The sequence below is a fragment of the Lutjanus erythropterus genome, chromosome 16 (genome assembly GCF_056507025.1).
Source record: "Lutjanus erythropterus isolate fLutEry1 chromosome 16, fLutEry1.hap2, whole genome shotgun sequence".
Classification (NCBI taxonomy): Eukaryota; Metazoa; Chordata; class Actinopteri; order Lutjaniformes; family Lutjanidae; genus Lutjanus; species Lutjanus erythropterus.
Genome location: NC_139332.1, coordinates 25,982,356 through 26,005,915, shown reverse-complemented (window position 1 = coordinate 26,005,915; position 23,560 = coordinate 25,982,356). Strand labels below are relative to the sequence as shown.

The window sequence follows — 23,560 nt, the reverse complement described above, 5'->3', positions numbered from 1 at the left end:
GACTCAATAACAGACAAAAATGACATGATAAGATGAATATTTCTACAGTGAAAGACACGTGAGGGAGAGACGGGAAAGCAGAGGATGGAGAGAAGTTTTAAATGAGAAGTGAGGCTGTTCATATTGTAGAGAACAGAGGAACAGATTAGAAGAACAGAAGGGAGGATGAGAGGTTGATCCTTACGGAAAGAGACACAGGCGCTGCGGAGATACTGTACGACTGAGGGAGAATAGTAGGAATAATTGCATATGAGCGAGGAGAAATCAAAAAGACAGTTCTGTTAACACGTGCTGAGACAAAGAAGAGGATACAGAGTGGACATTATTTTTAAAAGACAGACAATAGAAGTACAGAAGAGCCTTTCTCACTCGATTTCGATCCACGCCTGCCTTTTGTTCAGCGCTGACAATGATGTAAATGCTCGGGGCCTTGATATAGTGATGAAGTTACCTTCTCTCATGTGTGCGTCCAACGCATATCGACATGTGAGGTGTGGTATGTGACATGCAAGGCTGGACAGTCTGAGCTGCTTTGTGTGAGTGAGTGTGAACAAAATGACTAATGAAGTCTTTTTCTTCAAACGTCTGTGCCCTATTGAGTTTAACACCACAGCCTCTCCTCTGACATTTGCACATAGCCTTAATGGTCTAAAAACACACACACACACACATACATGAAGCATTGTCAGTGTAAAGATGGTAGGTGGCGTGGGGTGTAGCACTCTGACGTAAACACAGAGGGACACTGTTGTAATCTATTGTCACAACCCATTGCTCATACAGCAGCAGCTCTTTGATCGCCCGAACGTTGCTGTTAGCTTTCACACCCCATCTTGCATTGTTGTGCAATGCAACGTGGGTGTTGGAGTCACTGGACAACAGACTGTGCGCATTGTAATGGAGGGGTAATTTAGTGCTTGTAGGTCTTTGTAGTGAGCTGATGTTGTTCTGGTTGATGGTTGCAGCTGATTGCCGTTATTGGAAATTTAGTTTTCTCCTGCCAGTGGTGTGTGTTTTTATGGATTTGATTTACAGTACCGACTCGCAGCCGTTCTTTTTTCAGACATTGATTGTTTTTCACCTTGAGCTCAATGTGCCAGTAAATGTTAAGAGGATTGAACTACATAAAGACAGACAAGGAAATAACGGAAAATCTGAACTCTTGTGTCTGCTGAGTTCTCCTGCCGATACAGTCATTACAAAGACAAGAAAAATAGAGGACAGAAGAAGTCAGACAATGAAAAGGCAAGCAAGGTTAGAGTAAAATGAGAACAAACTTGTATAGAGGTGAAGAGGTTGTAAAGATGTTTGGTGAAAGGTTAATGGCTGATGTAGAGCAATAGACATAAGGAGCCAGATGAATAAATGATGCATACGCACTAAAAAAATATATACTTAATTCCTCAAACATAAATTCGTCTTTATAAAAGAAGAGGACATGCACACTTCATACAAATTGTAAAGTGAGTCACATTAATTTATTTAATTTATCTTCGCATCTCTTTATTTACATATAAAATGTTCCACATCCCTGTTATGAAACTTATTCAACATTTAAATGCCATTCATAGACTATTTCCCACTTTTTCAAATCTTCAACTGCTTGTACATAGAATTTAAAGCCAGCAATGCAGTTTAGCTGCAAATGTTTAAAAGGTTTAGCTCCCACATTAAACATTATTTTGCATCCTTCCTCCCTGTCCCACTATTCATACTCATTAGGCTGCTTCTTCATACAAATTAAAGCCAGCAATGCAGTTTGGTATCAGCTTTTCAGCAACCAGCTTTCACACACGCAGTCTCTTCGGAAATTTCCTTCTCTAGTTTACATTTTATTTACATTTCCCCGTTCATATATTTTCTTTTATACGTTTCCAGTCGATTCTTTCATTGTGATTCTTTGTAAAGTCTGCTTTGATGATGGTGCTCGAAACTAAATAACTGATAATGACTGCGATGTAACAAAAGATCATAGAAACATGTGATGACATAATGACATGAACAGTGTAATTGGCCACAGTCGTGCAGAATGACAGCTGCTCTGGGTTTGTCAGGGAGAGTCTAACAATGTGGCACAATTCTGTCTTTTCTTTGCCGTTCATTCCGTTGACGGGTCTAATGAGTGGTGGAGCAGGCAGACGTATTGATGTGAAAACCCACGCATATGCACAAGTTTAAATAGCGAATCTAGCAAAAAAAATGTGCATGCATATTTTTGACTTTGTGAGTTTTAGTCATCGTCATTTAGTTTTTATGCGTATGGTTCCAAGAAGTTTTAGTAGAAACTGTGGGACTGGAATAACAACAAAAAACAGGTGGGAAGGAGGAAGGAAATGACAGAAAGAAGCAAATTTACAAAGAACAAGGGGGGGAAAAAAGTTGTGTTCACTTTTCAGCATTCATTGTAACTGCCTGTGTCCTTTAAACACTGGCCAAAGTTAATGAGGGGCTGTTCTAGTACAGAATGTTGGCTTCTTTCAAAATGCTGTACCTTTTGTTTTTTTTATGCAGTTTTGTTTATTTTCTGAAGGACACACTCATTTCTTTTTAGAGGAACCTACACCAACTGGAGTGAAAATGGAAAAAAGTATATATATTATAAAGTCTGGAGAATCAACTCTGCTGATCATAAATCATGCAGAACTTTGGCTTTGCTGCAAAATTGCTGGTCCCACAGTAAGTGTTTGACAGTTGGAGATAAGTACTGCTCACTGTTATTGGCAGTTGGCCTGTGCGTAAACAAAGTATGTGTTGCTTGACCCGTTTTTTGTAATTACCAACAATGCTTTTTCTACAATAAAAGCTGAGCTGAGGACAATAAAATCTGACGAGCACACAGACCCACAGACACTCAGAGCAGAATAGTGAAGAGAAAAGTCGGGAAAAACTGGAGAGACAAGCCGAGGAGAGAGAATCGTGGGCTCTCTAACAGTGACAAGAGAATAAAAAGTTTTGAAGGAGGAGAACAGGACAAGCCAGGCATGGTGCCAAAGGCAGACAAGGATGTTGAAGTCCAGTGACAGCACCAATGAAGACAGGAGATAGTGTATCTTTGGTGCTCGACCTTCCCTGGCTGCAGTTTAGCGAGTAACAGTGTGGTCTACCAGGTGACGGGGGCCTGTCATTCTCCCCAAGAGCAATCTGCCCATGCACACACACACACACACACACACACACACACACACACACAGAGTTCTCCTGTAGTGCCTAATTTCTCAGTGCAGCCGTAATGGCATGAATATGCAGCCCCAACCCCGACATCTCCCACTGCACCAGAGCTATTGATCAGCCGTAATGCTCCACTAAACTGAGGAATTGCGCTGGGACTGCTCATACACACATATAGTAAGGACACACACATTCAGCAGCGCGCTGTGGTATGTGCAACTCCACAGCAGGCGCACACACTTGGGTTGGTGTCATTCTGTGTGCAGACGAAAGACACAGAGTCTCTGTGCAGGTCTGATAGAAAAGGATAGTGTGACTGCAGCAGTCCGTGTGTATAAGGGAGTTTGTGCGTGCATTACTGACTGCTGTGAGTCATAATATAATGCATGGCAAAGGCAACCACACAACCATAATGTCCAACTAATTTCTCTCCATGTTTGTATACAGTTAATGCAGGTTCTGTAACTCTGTCTTATTTACTCCTGGGTCTATTTGTGTGACTGAGTGAGTGCAAACGCACTAAGTGTCTCAGTGCAGGTCAATAATATTGAATAGCCAGTCAGTAGCTACTGATAATGGTGTAAGCAGATAGTGTTTTGCAGTACAGAAGAGGATTATTATCACACGCAATCAAACAGTCAGACAACACTGGATTACTACAGATTATAGCATCTGCTCTCATAATGTTCCTTCTCTAACCTTTGATGCTATTGTAATGCTGATACAGGCGAATTTTCTTAAATTGCTGATTGACTGAGGTTAATGTTTCTTTAACGTGAAGTTACAAGCAAGTAGTCCAAATTTGTGATGGTTCCAGGCTTTATCTGTGCCTGCTTTTAATAGTTTGCCATAAAGGAAGGATCTAAGGGAGGAAGAACGTGTTGATATATTGTGTTGAACTCGGACTCACAGACAGGAACAGTTCATTGCAGGAGAGATATCACCAAACGTACACAAATTTAACACATTTCACTCCGGATAACTCATTTTATTACAACAGATGAAAGGTGGAACAGTTTATTGTCCTGGTGCATGATACCTGGCATTATTTGTTATCTTCTTTATTTAAAAAAAACAGACTCAAGCATACATTTGTGGTCAAATTAGATTTATATTAAAAGAGCATAAAAGTCAACACAGAGCAAAATCAAAAAAAATATATAAACATTTACTCATCAAATTATATGATTACTTTCAACTGACTTTTGACTTTCTGCAGTAAATTATTGAAAAGAGGCTGTCAAGTGGAATGCAGTTCCCACTAACAAGCACTTCAGTGAAAATTTGGATTAAAATCTGCAGGAAATATTAGCACCTGCTTAATTAACTCTCCTGCTTTGTGCATAATATATAATTGTAGAAAGGCTGAAACAAAAATAATCCATGTGGTGTCTCAGCTGTCCTGCTTTGTCTCTAAAAATCAAGTTAGCACAAATAAAACACAGAAAGAATGAATGGATGCAGTAAAATCCTGGCGTCTAATGTGAATGAGAAGCACTTAATCCCCAGTTGCTCAGAAGGCTGGAAGACTGTGGTGGCACTTGACCAGCTTGTAGTTGTGAATGTGAAGAGGAGTGTAAATGTGAAGGAGGATGTTATTGAAAATTAGCATATGTGCCCAGTCAGCTTCCTCTTGTGTAATGAAGGTTTAGAAATGAAAAAACGAAGCGCGAATTAAGAAACAGAGCGGTTACAAGTGATTTACTGTAGCGTCCTGCGCTTTAACTCCCAGTCAGCAAGACTCACACGTGCACACGCAGCTCTGTTACTATATATCTTCACCCTGCATGCATTCATGAATTTGCACTACATGCAATCACAGTGATGAGCACATGGATGTTCTCCAGCCTCATTATGAAATGCCACCAGCAGGAACAAACCGAGGGAAAATAAATTATGTAATAATTCACCTCCATGTAGCATGTGTATTTGTGTGTTTTTGTGTGTGTTTCTGTCACACTCATGAGCTCCATCCTGTTCTAATTAAGGCAGGCTGCTCTTTCTATATAATTACTGAGTGTGGCGCATGCCTTCAGCAGATTCTCTTATTATCTCTGTTGTTTGCTGCTCCACAATCCAGCTCCAGGCTCATTCACCACCCTGCTACTCCTTCCTATTGCTCCCCTTCCCTCTGTAATTTACTCCACGCCTCCCTTCTCCTCCCCCTTTCCCCTCTCACGTCTTTACTTCCCTCACCCATTTACCCCCCATGCACTTGATGCCAAAAAAGTGTTCACTTAATTTCTATCCCACTGATCTCAGCGGTGCGTCATGTCTTCCTCTAAATTCCTCCTCCTTCCATCATCTATAGGGCTGGGTCCATTTAAGTCCATTAAGTTTTAACAAAAACGCACAAGCCTAAAAACCGTAAAAAATCTTTCACATCTTTCATACATTAGTCCCTTTCAATATCCAGCATTCACATACACAATTTTCTTCACAATTTATTTCTCTAGTTTGTATTTACATTTCCCTTCACTAATATTTTCTTTTATTTATTCACATTTGATCCTTTTATTGTGAAGCTCTTTGTAAAGACTGTTTTGATAACGGCACTCTAAACTGAATAACTGATGATTTAGATAGCTGTGATTGATCAATATTGGCTGACCAATATGTCTGTCTGGCTCTAGTTGTAGCTGCTGCAGTAGTGAGCCAATCACATGTCACCTTAAATTGAAGAACACTTGCTGTAATTGGCTGTGAGAAAGAAACACACAAACACTATTTTTTTTCTAGATCTAGGTACACAAATGATTGAATGCAGGTATCATTTGAATGGAGAAGTGTCAGTACTACTTGGTACGGGTTTATTTCAGAGGATATCTTTAAGACACACAGGCGTTCTCCTCTTTCTACTTATTTTCTCGTTTCCTTTCTTTTCTGTCCTTATTTTCCCTCTTATTTTCAATATACCCTCTAACATGCTGTCTCTGTCTGTCCAACCCTCTCCCCCTGCACCCTGCAGGGACCATGTGGCAGGGTGGGATGGGGTGAGGCAGGGTGAGTCAGGTTAACAGGCCGAAATCTGCTGGAGAAGCTCTGTGAGTTATCTGATGTGTGTATGCAGGAGAGAGAGAGAGAGTGTGTGTGAGTGTGTGTGTGTGTGTGTGTGCGCATTGGTGTGTGCTCAGAATCTGGCACCAGTGGCCAATCATATGTTTCTGAAGTCGCTCCCTCTGTTACTCTCATCTCACCCTCTGTCTGTTGTCACTTTTTGTCATGTCCCCCCCAACCACTGTGCTCTCAGACAGAAGTCAGCTTGTATTTTTTTTCTTTGACTTTTATTTTCTCGAGCCGTCCTTTTTCCCCCTCGCTTCCCTCCAGTTGATTTGTGCCTTTATAAAAAAGTCCCCCCTCAAAGCTGCTATCACTTACCACCCTCACATTCCTACTTGAGTGTCGGACTCCTCTTTCATTCCCTTTTCTCTTTTTTTACCACTCTATTTTTTTTTTACCCCTTTTATTTCTACCAGCTCACCCTGGCTCGGTGCCACCCCTGCCCATCTGGTCCTCCTCCCCTCCCTGCATCCTTCTCCATCTTTGTCCTATTCAGCCACGTCACCGCGCTACTGTTAGTCATCTCTCTCCCCAGCTTTCATGTTAAATAATTCACATTCTCCAGGGAGACAGACAAATGTGTTCTTTTGAGCCCGGCATCTGATGTATTTATTTAGCCGGCTGGCCATACAACAAGTGGGCAGACAGCACAAATACACACTCGGACCAACAAACATTTGCACACACACATAATATAAATGTAGAGACATTCCCACCCAGACACACATGCACCTATATCTGTGTGTTCAGTTGCAGTAGGACCATTAAAATGTCCCATGGTTATTGAAAATGTGAGCTGGAGGCAGGCCAAGCATTCACCATTCATCCGTCCCCTGCCTTCCTTCATCTAGGGAGAATGATGCAAAGGAAGAAAGGAAGGGAGCAAAGGGAAAAAGAAAGCAGAGGGCATTATGGGTATGTAAGGAAATGAAAATGTTAAGGGGCAGAAAAGACTGTGGGAAGGAATACATAGAGTTGCAGAAAAGAGTGTTTGTTGCTCTGGGTAAGAAGAAGAAAAAAATCATGAGTTGTAAAAGCGGAGGGTGATTTCTGAGGCAGACAATGACAGTGTGGAGAGATGAGAATAAGAGAGAAGAAAGGGGGAGGGCGATGAGGGGAGAAATGGTCACTGTATTACTTACACCAGATAACAGTCGACCCGCCTCCAGTTTGGAGAAGCAGAGAGGAGTGCCAGCATGGCAATTAAACAATGCACGGCTGTGGACAGGGTCAGAGAGAAAAAAATATTTAAGCATTAAAGTCTTAAAAAAGGTTCATTGGAAAAATTCAGTAAGTGTAAACTATATTTAGAATATTTTCACCACTCTGCCTTGCCTTCAGACAGACATTTCCAACAGGAAACGGCCATTATATGTGCCAAATATTGCTCTCTACAAAGCCACCAGACTCCTTTTGCAAAAACAATAATTTTACTTTGCAGAAGACAGGAGTTGCAGATCTACTGCTCCCTCAGTCTGTTAGTTTGTGTTACTGTGGGACTTTGATGAATCCAAATAAACCTTTTAAAACGTCAAAATCACACAATAACACAAAAAACGAATCAATCGAGGCTGAGGTAGACGAGCAACTTGCATATTTTGTGCCGTTTGGCTTATATAACAGTGATTTCCCATTGGAAAAGGCAGTCTGACAGCACGGTGAAGTGATAACAATATTTTAAAGTTAGCGTGCACTTAAACTGAAATAAATGTTTTTTAAGTGGGTCTTTTTTCATGGTTAAAATAAGTTTTTCTAGTGGCTTGGTTGCTCAGTTGGTAGAGCGTCCGTCCCATGTAAAGAGACTGAGTCCTCTTCAGCAGCCTTGGGTTCAACTCCCACCTACAGCCCTTTACTGGATTTCATTCCCTCACTCTCTCTTTCCTTTTCCTGTCATATCTTCACCTGTCCTATACAAATGAAGGCAGAAAAAAAATATATTTAAAAAAGTTCTGCTGACCTTGTCTACAGCAGACTGTTGTTCTTTCTCCACATTGTTACCCTTCTGGATTATCTTTGCCCTCCAATAATTAATAACTTCGTGTGATTGTGTATATGAATGTCAATCTTATCCTGAAATTGTTTTTCTTTTGTCTTCTCTGTCCTTCTCTTCTTTATTCATTACTAATGGATTTGGGTTTACACTGGAAAGTGCCCTGATGATGCGCCTCTGGTGGTATATTTGCACTTTATCTGCATTTATCTGTTTGCATACATATCAAGTTTTACTTTTTAATATATGTTTAAACAATCAAAATCAGCAGTAGCTTAGTTTTTGTGCTGGTGCTCCTCTCTGCTTCTCTAAACTGGGGATGTGTCGACTGGCTTCTACTGTAGGTAACGCACTGACTATCAGTAAGTACCACAAATAACCCAACTTCAAATAATCTGAAGTATCCCTTTAAGAGAATTATGTTGATGTGGCAGAGAGGAAGAAAGCGCAGGTCATGGGAGGGTAATTCTAAGTAGAAGAGACTGAAGAGGAAGGAATCAAAACAGGAAGAAAAAAAGACGTGACACTCGACATGAGATACTCTATATTTGTCCACAGGCAGAATCAGTGAGAAGGTGGGATAAACCTGCAAATTACAACATATTACCTCCATCCCGCTCTTGCCCCTCTACCACTTTCAGTCTCCCACACCGGACTCATGAATTAAATACAGCCGACATGAATGCATCAAAGTTAGAAAAGGTTGGCATCCAGCTTAATCATGTTGCTAACTCAACCGACATGACAGCCTCATTTCTCTGCCTCACTCATGACCACTGAGCTGAATCAAACATTCAGTTAAGGAGAGGAATATCCTGTGAGAGAGACTCTCAGATATCAGTAAATGACAGGTTTGATGTTGGGAAGGCAGAAAACGAGATTATTAAGACAAATAAGACAGCTTTGTTCCCCGACGTACCACTTCCTTCTTTTCCTTTCCCCCTTTTTGCATCTGTTTTCTTTATTTCCCTTGAATTTTACACTTCAGGGACCACTGCAATATTGCCAAGGCACAATACAACATGTGGTTGTTTATAAGATTATTCACTCCAGGAGATGAAATTAGAGGTAAACCTAGCATTGTAAGGAATGTAATATATCCCTGTGGGGAAATTGTGTCATTCGGCAGCAAATAGAAATGATATACAGATGGGACAATAGAATATCAATCAAAATAGAACAATGATAGAAGATAAACAGCACAGCTGATAAGTTCGCCACTGTTTTCCTCCTCCATGTGACATATTTACCTGTCCGTTGATGTAAAAAACAAGCTGTTTTCACATAATGATATTGTTCATGTTTTTGCAAAATGTTTATTGGATTTTGGAAACACTTTTTATTATTGTCTGTAGCTCATTAGGAGCACATACAAAAGACTTTGCAAGTCTTTATAAAACTTTATAAACATTATAATCCTGCGTGACAACTTCTAACACAGTTTATAAAGTATTAGAAGTGGTGGACGTAACGTTTTTTTTATAAATTCAGCATTCATAATGCTTTATAACTGCATAACAAAGTGAAAAAACAGTGAAGAGACACAGAGAACTGCGGTAACATATCGGCAAGAGATTATAATTTTCTTAAGTTTTCTTAAATGGAATAATGTCTTATGAACATCATATAATTCCTAATAACCTTATATAGTGTTGTGTTCACAAAGTCATGCTCTAGCATATTATTGAGCTTTATAAGACATTATTCCATTCAGAATATTAGAATTTATAATCTTTTATGGTACGTTAAAGCAGTTCTCAATGTGTGTTTATAACTGGCTGTTATAATAATTATAAAACATTAAATATATTATAATGTTCTGTATAACCCAGGACTTATTTTTTCAGACACCGTTGTTATGTTGGCATAGAGTTATAAAGCATTATGAGTGCTGAACTTATGACACATGCCCACCACTCATAATACTGTACAAACCTTGTTATGTTATCATGCATGATTCTAAACATTTATTAAGAGTGTTTAAAGCCTTACAAGTGCATTAAAATGTTTTATGGATGTGCTTATAATGCGTTATAGGCACGACCTTCATAGAAAATGATAGCAAGTTTTCAGATACCTTGTCATAAGTTTTCATGCATGATTATGGGAATATATGGATAGAGTTTTATAAAACCTCATAAAAGCATTGTGTCTTATGAATGTGCTTATAATGCATTATAGCCATGGCCTTCATAGAAGTGTCAAGTGATAAAATTCTCCCACTTCTTAAGATAAATAGACCATTTAAAAAAAACCTGTTGGATTATCTGAAAAATACATCGCCACAAAGCAGAAGCTTTTTTTTCTTGGCTCATAAAATGTGACATTTTGGAGATGTGTGGTTTTCACAGGACAGTTACAAAAGTCTTCAGAGACAATATTTTAAAATTTCTCATTTCAAAAACCTGTTAATATATAGCAGTAGTTGATAGTTTGATGGTTTAAATCTTTAACAGATGCTATAAATATGACTTTCTGCTCCACACTGTCTTGATAAGCAGACAGGCCTGTGTGTGAACCCTTGTTTACACAGACAGGAAATAATGACCAGAAGGAGAAACTTTTGTAGTGCTGAGTCAAATGACCGCTGCCCCTGAGGTGACTTGGGGCAGACAGTCGCTGATGAGCTGCAGATTGAGAATCCTGGGTGAAACACTCTTGACACAAAAGGTTGGTTGAGGACGCGCCGTCTCTTAGCCCGAAGATAAGTCTGATTATGTCAGACTGTGTAATTCCTTGTGTCCTGAAGTGGCACAGCGGAGGGACGCTGGTGCCCAAGACAGCTTACAAGAGCGTCTGTGTTATTGTGCACATGCGAGCGTGTCATGTAGGGAGAGGTTTGAGAAATAGTTTTTTCTGGTGAGACTCCAGGGGACAGAAACTGTGAGGAACACAAAAACCACATACAGATTCACACTCTTGCATGTGACATGGCTGCCAGTCATGTGCATCCCTCCTCCTCTGTTAAAAATGATATATTCTAGGTGAGAAGGCACTGTCGAGCAATTGCCCTGCTGTCCCACAATCGCCTCTTTCCATCCCCATTCAACCTCCACTAATAACTTTCCATCTGTTCAAAATTGATGTGGGATCACTCTGTAGATCTGTCCGCCCCCATTTAACCTTGGTGGAATGTACTTATTCTGTTAAAATGCTCAAAAGACGACGAGCGCAATGGTGCACGCACACACGCTCTTATTCAGAAGTAAAAGCCTTTACAGGAATCGCATTAAAGCAGTAATTATTTTTAGCACACAGGTCTCAACCGTGGTCACAGGAGTGAAATGAAAAAATTATCTTAAATGTATCTAAGAGTGTGAAGTCAGAGGTAACTGGATTTGGAGAATTAGTCTTGAAGATGTTTTGTCACTCATTCAAAACCGCTCCATCAGTTCTACTGATTAGTGGGGATTTAAACATTTGTTGGTGGCCCACATTTTAAAGTTATACGAGTCATTGTGTATGAAAACACAATGGGAAGAGTGCCATGGAAGGGATCTTAACATGGAACTGCAAGTACTTGCAGTCCAATCCTGACGTCCCACCATGGATGTGTTAACAGACCTGGGTACCGTGTCCAAGATTGGGTTCTATTGATTTCAATAGAAGTGCTCAGGTTCATGCCACGAAAAGGTTCATCAGACTTTCATGTTTTTTAGCCTGTGCATTAGAACCATCTACACCCTGCCAATTCATGCATCTTGGGCGGATTGGATAGTTATCCAATACTGAAAGGCCAAAGAGTGTTTAGGTGTTTTAGCTAAGATTGCCTCATAGCGCGCCTACACATGGTAGTTTTAACAGTTTTTGACCTATTGATCAGGGAAAATACTGATGCTGACATGTGCTTTATGAAATCATTTGTATAAATATGTGTAGCCTGTTATTCATCCATAATCCATCGTTTCCATTTGCCTCGTGATCAGATATTACAAACAGAGGGATTAATTAGTAGTTTAGCTTTGAAACCATGCTGAAATCACATATCTGCTGTCATAAAATCCTGTCGTTCGTTGAGTCGGTCTTGGTCCAGTTGTTTGGTCGGCAGCCGGGTTCAATTGACAGCTTTCACACCGGCCCAAACAAATCTTACTAACAGGGAAAACAGACCACGGTTCATTTCCTCATTGGGAGAGGACATTTGGCCTGACTACTTCATAAAGATCAGTTGGGAAAAACTCAATCTCTGACATAAGACGAACACCTGTCTACAATCCAGTCAACTGTATAAAAAAAAGTAAATGAAGACACAGCTCATGATGTGATAATGGCAGGAGTTAGGTACGTCATGCGCTCACACAGTTTCAGTATGAAAATAAGACTAATTGGATCAAATGTATATAATGTAACAAAAACATGTACCTTGGTTCAGACTCTCAGGTATGAAAAGACCCTAAATGACTTCACTATGTAGTGGTCATTTTTTAACTAAACCTTAGATATCACAAACTTGTATTGTGCATTTATACACTGAAAGTGTGTGTTTGCACGTGACAGGCTGCGATGCCTTCACTGTTTGTTGCTACTCTGCGTATGTGTGTGTGTGCGTGCGCCGGCTGTTGTCTCTGTATTCACAGCTCTGCTGAGGGGCCTGCCGTGAGGACAGAGTGCCCGCCCCCCTGGCTGCACAGGGAGCCTGGCATGCCAGCCTGTGCCAGCTTGGCTTTCCATCCCCCTGCCATCCTCATTTTGTTGTCATTTGTCATCACCCTCCCGATCACACACCCTCCATCATACACACTGATACACGTTCAAAACAAAACCCACAACCCCAATAAAGATGGCTTTTCCAGGGACACCTGCGCCTTGGTGCTCCAAATCCCACACCCCCTACATGCACGCACACAAAAGCACACGCCCACACATATGCAAGTAAACATACAGCAGGATTTCTTGGTCACATGCAGATTCACACACTCATATGCAGGACATGCATGCCCACATGCACGTGCCGAAACAAACAACACCACATATGCGTGCTCAGACATGGGCTTACTCCCACTCTCTCACAGGCTCATGTGCGTTATTTGTCCATAACCCACTCCATCTGTTTCTGTCTTCACGCCTAACCAAAGCCTACACACACACACACACACACACACACACACACACACACACACACACACACACACACACACACACACACACTCAGAGAGAGAGAGAGTGAGAGTGTCATTGTTTTGATGTATAATCATGCATAGTTCCACAAACACCTGTAGTCCTCATATTGACTAGACAACCCATAATCCCCTTGGATGGACATGCTCATTAGCACTCAGCGACACTCAGAGGCGCACACACACCGCTGAGCAAAAACATAAATCCACGCATATACTTAGACTGAATCTTACTTCATATTCTGGTAGAGATGTGGGGGATTTGGTGTACACTCTATAACAATAATTGTTGCATGCTCTCTTTACACACATGGATGTGTCCCTTGGTCTTCTCTTTCTTTGGTGCTTTCTTTCTGTCTCTCTCTCTCTCTCTCTCTCTCTCTCTCACACACATACTGTATACATACACACACACACACACTCGCAGTGGGGTGCAGCGTGAAGTGATTGGCATCCTGAGGCGAGTGTTATGGGTGACATTTCCACTATGCTGCGGTATAGAGGCACCTGCAGAGCCTCTGGTCCACTGGCACACCCACAGATTGGGGACATGAGGTCGGTGGGGACAGAGTGTGAGGGAAGACGGCATGTATGAGTTATGCATACACATGCATTTGAACAGGCAGTGTTGTGCATGAATGCTGTAAAAGAACGGCGTTTATTGAACATGCTCACTTGAACTGGACGGCTCAGGCTTCAACCAATGAACTTGAATGTTGTTGCTAAAAAAATGTGAGAGTCAGCTGATAAAAACAGGCGTCTAAACTTGATGTATAAACTTATGTTGCAGTGTCATGGAGCATGATGTGTGCAAACTACACTGCAGACTGGAGTCTCTGTACAATGAGAAGCAGACAGGTTTATCAGCATTATCATTGTTTCTGCTATCTTATCTCCCTCTTTATATCATTGCAGTTTACATTCAACTTTAACGATTTTTCCGGTTGAAAATTTCAGCAGTATGTTGGTGTTTAAAATTGCTGTCTGCTGTTGTGTAAAACATTTTAAAATTGTTGTAAATTATTAAGCTATTAAATTATTAACCATAGATATAAGTTATCCCGGCCTTGACAAAGCATGGTTTCATACCTGTAATTTTACATTCATGGATGTGGAATGTCACCATAATAATAGTAAGGTTTAACATAATAATACAAAATACTGAGGTTCTACTTAAAATAATAATAAAAAAACAGAATAAATGAATGTGAACCTCTCGACAGAGTTGTTCACAAGAGCTAGCTCAAAGTTCAATTTACAATCTGTGCAAATACACCTAAAATCTTTGAACTGACACATCCAGTCTCAACCAAGTCTAATGTTGATCAAAAATTAACCTCAACTTAATCCCTTACTCCAGTGGTTCCCAACCTGGGCATCAGGAGGACACCCCGAGGATTTGCAAAAATTACTTTTCATGTGAAATAAAACCACTAAACCCACTCCTTATCTCTATATAACACTACTTTGGATTTCCTTGAAACTCTCTTGAAAAAGGCTCAAAAATAGCGAAGCAGGACCACCCACACAAACAAAAATTGAGAGGTGACAGCTTGAAAGTCTCTGAGCTCTCGTGTCTTGGCTTGATTAAGTTTCATTTCCTGTGATGTCCTAACACCACGGAGCAACAAAGAGGAAAACTGGCCATGTGCTTTGAATAGAAAGTGAAATTTTTCAGAAATATCTCAAAATAATATTTTATCTTTCTCTGATTCTCTCACTCTTCTTATACTCTTACACCTCTTCTTACTTTTTGTCTTCGTCTGTATGATATATGAAAATCTCATTAAAACACTGCCCAGACAGATTTGTCACTTTCTACAACAACAGATTTTTTCCAACTTCAGCATTCACAAAGCTTTTTTGTCTAGATGTCAACATGCAATTTTATGCATAATGTCTATACAGACAGCCTCTATTGTGACTTAGACTTATCAGTTTAAGTATTTGTATTTGTAATATTTCCAAAAGCTTTACCTTGCTGTCAGGCAGTTTTTCCCACAGGAAACTGGTGTTATATAAACCAAATATCCTTTTCTTTCACTCAACCAGACTCTGTTTGCAAAATCAGTCATTTTACCTCATCAGATCTGGACACTGCTGGTCTGCCACTGTCTTTATTTTTAAAGAGTTAGTTTATATTTATGAAAGTCACACAATAACACAACCAAAAAAATCAAGGCAGCATTAGACCAGCAACTTCTGTGAAATAAAATGACTGATTTTGCCAATAGAGTCTGGTCTGGAGTTTTTTTCTTTTTTAGGTGGGCCTTTTCTTAAGTGGTTAAACTATGTTTTGCTCCTGACCCCGTCCACATCAGTACAGTGGTTAGCTTCTGTGCTGGTTCTCCTCGCTGCTTTTCCAAACTAGAGGCATGTTGACCGCCATCACCTGTGGGCAAGTGCACAAACAAACCCAAACATGTAACCACTGACCTGGAGGACAGAGGACAGAGCATTCCCTTTCCCTCTGTGTCCGTCTGTGTGTTGTGCTACTCGCCATCCAGAACAATGTAAATCTACTGTTGAATTAGTTATTTTCCCTCCCTATCATCCATCACGCAGGACACACTGAGAGGGTGGAGTGCGGAACAGTGTGTGGTGCAGTGAACCGTCGCCATGTTTGTACAGATTGAAAAATCAGACACGGGAAAACACGAGTTCACACATGCCTGCCCATGCACAATTTTTTTTTGTTAGGCAACACACACACACAAACAATACACACTCATATATCCGCTTAGAACATCTTGCACAAGAGATCATTGGTTGACCTGCTCATGCACAACATACATGTGTACACGCTTGCTGTAAGCTACATTACTCAGTTTCATCTCTCCACTGTCGTCGTTTTTTTTTTTTGTTTGAGTTCATAATGCATGGATGGAAACACTCACATGTTTGTCAACACAGGCGCTCAGGGTTCCTGCTCATTACTCATGGAAACTCACTCAAGTAATATGTGTGTATAAGCACGGTTGAATGCTCCTTTTTTTTTTTTACCTTTTGTTTGCCTCTACTGTATACTTTGTGTGTTTGTGTTGACGTGGCACTGAGAAGACACACACACCAAATCAATGGTGTGCATGTCGTGTGGTTTTAACTGGCCCTGCTGGCGGTGATGGATGGTGTATTTATGAAGCCCCCTTTCCCGTGCTCTGGATCAAGGACCGCAAGCGTCATCCAGTCAGACTGAGGGAGGGACGGGTGGATCAAGGGATGATGGAGGCAAGGATGGAGGGAAGGAGGAAGGATGGATGGCTGGAGGGAAGGAGGAGTCGGCAGAATGGAGGGATTTAGGGATGGAAAGAGAGAGTCAGAGGGTGGGGAATGAGAGAAACAGGGCTGCCTGCTTGGAGGGAAGGTCACAGTCAGCGGGGAGGGTTGGTGTCCTGCTGAGCCAGAAACACGTAGCATAAACACACACACACATAGTCGGGCCATTTTTTAAAAAATGAACATAGTCCCAGTCTCTCTGTCGCTTTTTGACAAGCATTAGTTACCTTTTTTTAAAGCATGAGACACATAAAAGAAGACATGAGGTGTTATCTTGTTATGGAGGTACGTGATGGATATTTATTGTCTTTACTGTCCTAATGCATGCATGTGCTCACACACACACACACACACACACACACACACACACACACACACACACACACACACACACACACAGGCACGCAGCCCCACCCCTTGCAGTTTTTTATTTGTCCTTCCCCTGTGTTATCTCATCCAGCCGGCATCATCTATACTGTGTCATTATTCTCATTTGGCACAAGGATAAATCTCATCCCAGTTTATGAGGCAGCAATTGTGAGCCAGATAGAGGTAGATAGACCAGCCAGCGAACTATTAGACATAAAAGACAGATGGGCAGAGGAGGGACAGACGGCGGAAACAAGCAGACTAGCTGCTAAATAGGAAGATGAACAAGCAGGCAGGGAGACTGCAAGACAGACAGACACACATTTGCTGGCTGTTAGATTGAAAGACAAACATTTTGCATGACAGTTTGGCAAAGTTGGGGACAGAATGGAAGCAGATCAGCATTTTGGTTACGATATCATATCTCAAAGTACAACTTGTCAGGAGAAATAATCTCATTGGTTTAGTTGAGGGTTAGATGATAGAGAACTGGTTCTTTTCTTTTAGTATTTAGTCTTCATTATAAGATATTGTTGAGAGTTGACAAGAAATGCAACAAGGGTGGACTTAGTGCAGGATGAAAGGTGGAGGTGTCTTATACAGAAAGGAATCAGGATCGGACCATTTTACCCAAATCAGTTAGGTGTAAAAGCATAGAATGGCTTGTTTCTAAGGAGTCTGAGACCCTGTGGGGTGTTATGTGTACAAAATATTCTGATTAATTGCCCTCAGTTAATTTGGAGGTGTGAATCATGAAAAAAAAATGAAGCCTCAGGAACTATTTATTTTAAAATGTTGAGCTGCTGAAATGGTGGAGAATTAAAATAAAGGTAGTAGGAACTTTTTCAGTTGTCGTTTGCAGTGGAATTTAAGATCTTGACCAACTGTATCAAGTCAGCCATAGCTTACTTAAATATTTATAGGTTATGACTAAAGTTAGTTTTTTATAACTTTAGGAGTCTGAACATTTTTTCCAGTTCGTAGTGGGGTTTTTTGGGGGGGACTTCAGGGAAAAAAACAGTGGTTTTAAGCCTAACCAAGCCAAGCTTTAATTCCAAATTAATTTACAGAATGAATTCTCAAGTGTTTGTTACTAAAGATCCAATTTACAGCTTGGAAGGGCATGACTGAAAACCCGCATATGAAATAGTCCCAGGTCCCTGGCCACAAGTATCAGTATTTGGGAGCCAAAGAGCTGTGTGTGTGTGTGTGTCAGTCCAGCTCCAGTCCCATTCTGGCAGGCTGCAACAAAAGGTGGAGTTTCGTCTTGATTTCCTGAACAGCACACCTGCTAGTTTTAGAGTTACAGTGTCCTTTACCTTTGAAAGGCTGCTGCTCTGTATGTGGTATCTGTAAGTGCAGTGGTCAGGGAGGCCTGCAGCAGGCTGTGTCAGAGCTGTCAGTGGCAATAAATGAACTGAAGGCTTCCACTTTTTCCTTCATCCTCTAGGTACCCATGAAATTGATGCAGGAGTAGATACCCCAGTGGGATCAGCTGTACAACTTGAATAGAGTAACTATGAGTTACTGTGATAATGAAGGGAGGGGCACTGCCAATTGTAATTTCTTAAAGATAAATGTCCTTGTTTCTTGTAATAAAATTGCCTTTGCTGAGCTTGCTGAACTAATTGTGCTGTGAATTTAAGAGCTATACCCTTTAGTAATAAATAATATTTTAAGGATGCCTTGTATTTAGTCAATATTTCAGCGTGGTACACTTATTAAAGTGCTTTCAATCCCCTCAATCTGATTTGGTAATTTTAAAGAAGTTGACTACTGCTGCAGGAATCAGTCTGTGCTTGTGCAGCAGATGCCTTCCGATGCGTCTGCCAACCTGCCCGGCTGTCATGGAGGTGATGTCCTCTATCAGGATAGGACAAATTGACCTGGCCCCCGGGGCTGCCTGGGGGGACTCTGCTGACTGTTCCTATACCATCTTCAGTGGCTGTCATCTGCAGAAAAAGCTCTGCCAGCACATCTCACTTAACCAACATTCAAGCATAGTTTACGCTGAAATGTCAGGGAGGAGTACAGCATGTGGTTCATTTACATAGACATGATAAAGTAAGCAATTATTTATGGGTCTTATAATTCTCTAACGATGAAACAATTTTCTGTAAAGAACTATTTAATTAGGTTCTTATAGACACAATAGAGAACACACATAGTAGCAGCTCCTTTGAATGAAACAACCAGGAAACCAGGAGTTTCATTCGTATTCACACCCGCCTTGTTTAGTCTGGTTGGACTGTACGGTGACGTTTACCCTGGTGTGGACCAAACAGCCACTCTCTGATCTTCCTTGAATGCTAAGTCTCGGTCTCTAGCCATCCGAACCAATCACAGAAGCATTGCATATTATTTTATTGGTTAAAAAAAAAAGTTTTCTCTTCCTGTTTTGGTGACTGGAACTAGCAGCGTGTTTGCTATCAAAATGTGGAAAGGCAGGAGACAAACCTGGACTCACAACAAAGTAAGAAATGCCTGTGTTAAGTCCAGTTTCTGGACTGTTTTGCCTTTATGAACTCAAACCAGACCAGTTGGAAAATTGAACCAATGAAACACGCTCTACAGTATATGTAAAATAAACATTGGCGATATTTTGTCAGTTGAATGTCCACTACTGCCCATGCGGATGCTTTCAAAGAAAAGAAAGTCATTAATGATGGAGTCAGAGAGAGAAAGTACGTCCTTGCACACCACCGTGCCATTCTCGTGTCTGCTCCTCTCAGCAGCACATTTTTTATGAAAGAAAGAAACAACTTCATGTATTACATTTAATGCTAAATTTTCAAGAAGGCACGAATGATTAAGAACCTCACTGTAGTCATTTTACTTCTCCGCGCTGTATGCAAATAAACACATTTGCAAAATGCATTGTCGTTTTTAACTGGCAGCTTGCTGGGACAAATCTTCCACAAACAAATAAATAACTTGATGTATAACACTTGCCGAATTTACAAGAAGAGCCAAATAATTATGAATTTGTCATAGACAGCATTTCACAAAGTTTATAGCCTCTCCTCACTTAGTAACTCACAAAATAAGACAATGTTTTTAAGGGAGTCTGGCATTGCTAATGTTCACTAACACACACCACATGTAATTTGCATTACAATGAAACAAATGATGGACTTGGAGGATGTCAGTTAAGTAGGTGTTCCTCCAGTGTGAGTGCATTCAGAGCTGTACTTAGAGCTGTCCACTAGTGGTCAGATCAGGCCTGAACAGGGCCAATGTCTCATCATCGCATTGGTTCAATTCAGAAACTGGACCTTTAGGTGTGAATCAGCTCTCACTGACTAGAAAAAGGGACTAAAGTCCAATTTGAATTCAAGTAAAGGTTCATTTATTACAGGAAACTGTATTTTCCTGTTTTTAAAATTGCGTGCTTGACTTCTGAAATGCTAGAACATCCATATTTAGCTACTGTGTGCTGATTAAAAAAATATTTAACTGGTACCAAATTACATAGTCCTTTCCAGGAACCTTCCTAAAACAGATGCATCTGTTCTTTTCTAGGAAATTATCAGGAAGCTATGAGAACTGAGAGATAAGGCGTAACATAAAGTTACAAGAAGTGCAGAGAAATATTCTCAAAGTCAAACTGTATCCTCGGTCGTCACTGAACTTGACCAGTGGCTCTGGTAATCCTGGTAAAAGCATGCTGTATTTAGCAAATATGTGTCTCGAAGCGCAGACAGTTTTAGTGTCATAGTTATATGTGTATTTGTGCGTGTGTCTTGAGGGAGTCGTGTTAGTGGCAGGCCTGCTTTGGCGTCCCCTCCATCTGTGTGCTTTGTGCTATGGGTCCCCAGAGGCCCTTACACACTCTCTGATGGAACATCAGAAGCCTCCACCTGTAAACACCAGCATCAATAATCTCTCTCTCTCTCTCTCCGCTGGCTGACTGTTGTTTATGTGCCTGTAAAATTCAATTAGGCTGCAGGGGAGCGGGCCGGCCTGCATTACTGCCTGCCAGGGTGACATTTCATTTGCAATGAATCATGGGCCAGAGGAGGACCGGGCCGGCGAGCAAAACAACACTTCTCCTCCTATCTGTCCCCTTCTTCTTCTCGTCTCTTTTTCTGTTTCTTCACTTACTTTAAACCCTCTCCCCGTCCCTCCAGTGCGTAAACCCTCCTCCTCCTGTTTTTCCTGTCCAGAGTCGTGCTGTTAAGAAATCCCCAGGGCACACTCTTGTTTACTGTTTACTGTCCATGAGAATGTTACGTATTCACCACTACTTATATTTTCTCAATCTTTGTTTGTCTGCATTTCTTTCTGCTCCTGCTGTATCACTTTTATCAGGATGGTCACCTGATGTTTCTTCCCTTTCATTCTCACTCGTCCTTTCCTCTCCACCATCTTTACCTCCTAAGACAAGTTAGTTTCAAACCACTGCATCTATGGATGCCCCATTCAGGATTTTTTGCTGCCAACTGCCAACTGATTGCTTTTTTGTTTAGTTATAGCAGCTGGTATAGTTTGATATTAAGTCAAACCAGATTGGTAATGCCTAATTTTGCCGCTTGGTGTTGCAGGTAATCCAGCTGCTCCCAAGTGAAACATAATAAGAACCAATGAGACCTAAGTTGCAAGTCTGGTCAGCATGTTTTGGATTCATTCTACGTTCACGTGGAGGCATTGGCATTCTAGGCAAAACCACCTTCATGTTCAATTCAGGGCAATATGCAGTGAGTAATTGATAAACAAATCAGGTTAGTGGTGAAGTGCTCCTTTGGTTAGCATGCAATAATGACAGCAACTCTGCTGAGAAGTGTCTCAAGTTTTTTGCTTCATCAATTGATTTTTGCCATCCTTGACTGGAAACCATTAATCTGGATCACATATATGTACAAACAATCTGGGCATTCCTAACTGCTAGCTTCTCCTAACTCTCCTAACTTCTATAAAACTTCTCCCAAGATCTGGTAGACCCGCCTCATTTTGCCTCCTTTTGATTGAGGCCAAGACCTAGCTCCAAACAAAACCCCCTAAACACACACACAAAAAAAATGTCTCATCAAATTTTAACATGCATCACTTTGCCCAGTAAAAACAGTGACAGGCCACTGCCACCGCCGAAAGGGTTTAGACAAGGCCGGCTTTGCCTGCAGACATTAAATGAATTAGATGTAAGATTTTCCAGCAGTGCAGGAGCTTGTACTTCAGAAAATGATGGATTTAGGGAGTTTCCCACTCAAGCATGTTAGTGTGCTGACTGCATTATTTTAGGACAGATAAAAACAATTCTACTTAAGACCACAGAGAGAAGTGTTAGATGAGAAATTTGCTTTTGTGCTCATTAAGACGATGTAAACAGAGAAGAATGAATGAAGTGGCATTGAGAAAAGCATGCAATAATGCTCTAAATTAATGCATAAACTGCCTCTCTGATTACACAGTGAAGGGATTCTACATAAATCAAGGATAAACTGTGAATAATCTTATGCAACGCCATCCACGCTGAGGAGGTATTAGTGTCTCCCCAGGAAGCGTGCTCATGAAAACATACCCGTACTCTTGTAGTTTTGAATTCAATCTACCAGAAACAGGTACGCGACTCATTCCAGGTTCTGGCCTGTAATTCAGGGAAACCCGATGTACACTATTAATAATGCATGTTAAGTGCTCTGATTTTAGCTCTGCTTTGTTCTTTTGTTCTTTCCCTGAGTACAAAGTTTGGGTGTTTTACTTTTGTTTGTTTGTGTGAGTCAGGATGGAACTCTTTTGGGCGTTAGTATGAGGTTTGTGTTTCTTTGCATGTTTGTATTTGTGTGTTCTTAGTGCATCTGCATACATGTTTATAAGAATGAGCTGCTGTTACTCTAGTTTAAGTCCCACTTCGCTCAAAACTGTGTTTTGCTTAATGTTGGATGTGTGAGCCTGTCTGTGCAGAATGATGTAAGCTGCAGAGTTTAAACTGCAATGAAGTTTCTTTGCACATGCCTTAAAATAAAAATACAAAATGCAAACAAACCATCAACGGCAAAGAGTTCTAACAAATAGGAGGCAGAGTAGGACGGATCCTGAATTTGCCCTCCTGGGAAAAATATTTAGTATCTGTAGTCTGTCTACATGAAATAGCCATAGTTCAGCATCTAATAAATGTCTTTTTTCAAAATAAAATGACACCTTTTAGAGTGGCCATTTATTGTGACCAGTCCAAGACCCAGCTGTGCAATAATAATCCTGCTGTTGAATCAACATCTCTATATGCCACATCTGTCAGGTGGATGGATTACCTTGGCAAAGGAAAACAGATTAGAGAATTTGTGAACTGAAATTGAGAGAAATAAATCTTTTTTGTGGATAGAGGAAGTCTTAGGCTTAGTCTTTAACTCAAGAAAAATGTGAGCAAAAGCAAAAAAGTCTTTGTTTTTGTTGAGTGTATTTTGGATGCCAAATTAGTATTCAGCTAACACAACTTCAACCTCCAGCACACACAAACGGACTTGTGAAGTAGGAGACAGTTTGCCTTGTAGTTAAACAGTGTTTGCATATTCATAGATTCTGGGTTTTCCAGTGAGGGAGAAGGTGTAGATATATTTTTCTGAATTATGAACCTAGTTATTTG

The 23,560-nt window shown here is 40.8% G+C and overlaps 1 protein-coding gene across 2 annotated transcripts in view; it reads left to right on the top strand.

Annotated features, from left to right (window-relative positions):
* epha10 (EPH receptor A10) overlaps window positions 1-23,560 on the top strand; it is a 219,900-nt gene that overhangs the window by 58,073 nt on the left and 138,267 nt on the right. The window lies entirely within an intron of this gene.